General features: G+C 48.7%; 1 pseudogene across 1 annotated transcript; it reads right to left on the reverse strand.

Moving 5' to 3' along the window:
* Nucleotides 1–668: 668 nt before the first annotated feature.
* LOC308414078 (small ribosomal subunit protein uS5-like) lies at nucleotides 669–1545 on the reverse strand (annotated as a pseudogene). Its single transcript has one exon. The product of its transcript is annotated as a small ribosomal subunit protein uS5-like (transcript).
* Between the last annotated feature and the right edge of the window lie 307 nt (nucleotides 1546–1852).

The following is a 1852-nucleotide window of genomic DNA, read 5'->3' on the forward strand; positions in this document are numbered from 1 at the left end:
GGGAATCCCTTATAGACAAATCTAGAGGTTTAGGTCTTTGGTGACTCTAGAGATTGTCAGGATAACAATCACTATTACCCATCAGAGGGACTAACAAACCCCTTTAGGTCTCCTTTATAGAGATATTAACTCCACCCTTAAGGGCTCCACCTTCATGATGTAGCCACTTCCCCTATTTTTTTTTATTTTTAATTAATTTATTTATTTATTATATGTGAGTATACTGTAGCTGTCTTCAGACACACGAGAAGAGGGCATGGTTGCTGGGATTTGAACTCAGGACCACTAGAAGAACAGTCAGTGCTCTTAACCACTGAGCCATCTCTCCAGCCCTTCCCTTGTGTTTTTTAACCCTGTCACCTTGGATATTCCATTTAAATATATGAAATTTGCTTGTTTGTTTTCAAGACAGGGTTCCTTTGTACCCCTGGATGTCCTGGAACTTGCTCTGTAGACCAGGATGGCCTTAAACTCAGAGATCTGTTTGTGTCTTCCTCCTGAGTGCTAGAATTAAAGGCATATCCATCACCACTCAGCTCTACATAGGAACTTTGTGGGATGCACACATTTAGGCTGTCCCAGAAAACATATTCCAGAGACAGAAACATCAAATCTTTTTTTTTTTTTTAACAGACTTAGTTCATTTATTTTGTCTTTTATAAAAACCCTTATGTGGTAGCCACAGCTGGAGCCTGGGTCCTCTGAACAGAGACTCTGGTGTGGGTCTTCAGAAGATGATCAGTGAATTCCTGATAAGGAGACTTGGTGAACACAGTTTTTTCCAGAGGTCAGGGGTCAAGTAGCTGTATGTTTTTGAGATGGCATCAAAGGTGGCCTTGGCAAAGTTGCCCAGGGTGGCAGTGCAGCCTCTGGCTGAAGTGTAGCCGTCATCTATACCAGCCATCATCAGAAGCTTCTTGGGCACAGGAGCAGAGACAATACCAGTGCCTCTGGGGGCAGGAATGAGACGCACCAGCACAGAGCCACAGTGGCCTGTCACCTTGCATGGGACAGTGTGGGGTTTGCCAATCTTGTTCCCCCAGTAGCCTCTCCTCACAGGGACGATGGAAAGCTTGGCCAGGATGATGGCCCCTCGAATGGCAGTGGCAACCTCCTTGGAGCACTTAACACCAAGACCAACGTGACCATTGTAGTCCCCGATAGCGACGAAAGCCTTGAACCTGGTCCGCTGGCCAGCCAGGGTCTGCTTCTGCACTGGCATGATTTTCAGAACCTCATCCTTTAGAGATGCACCCAGGAAAAAGTCGATAATCTCAGACTCCTTAATGGGCAGGGAGAACAGGTAGAGCTCCTCCAAGGACTTGATCTTCATGTCCTTAACCAGGCGGCCCAGCTTGGTGAGGGGGATCCACTCCTTGTCTTCAGCTTTACCTCCACAGCCCCGTGGCCTCGACCACCGAGGCCTCGACCACGACCACGGCCCCTAAGACCACTGCTGAATACTCCGCGGAAGTCGCCCCGGCCTCCTAAGCCTGGGCCCCCAGGTCCTCCGGGCCCTCCAGCTGCACCGGCATCATCCGCCATTTGGTGTTTTCCTGAAGAAGAAGAAGGAAACATCAAATCTTAAATGGCTTCTCAGAGGTTGACAAGAATTCTAGTTACACAGCAAATCATCCCTGCAGGACAACTCCTCCCATGGGCCTTTGCAAGCATATGGTGGTAGGTAAGCACACAGTAGCCTGGGGACACAATGGTACAGCTATGAGAGAGACTGTATCTAGAGAAAAGAAGGCTGAGTTAGCTCCCTCGTGCACTGGGGAAGCCATTGCCTTTAGAGCTGCGACACCTGCCTTGGGGAGACCTTTTCTCTCAGAGGTGTACCACGCACAGA

Source organism: Micromys minutus, assembly GCF_963924665.1.
Source record: "Micromys minutus genome assembly, chromosome: 1".
Classification (NCBI taxonomy): domain Eukaryota; kingdom Metazoa; phylum Chordata; class Mammalia; order Rodentia; family Muridae; genus Micromys; species Micromys minutus.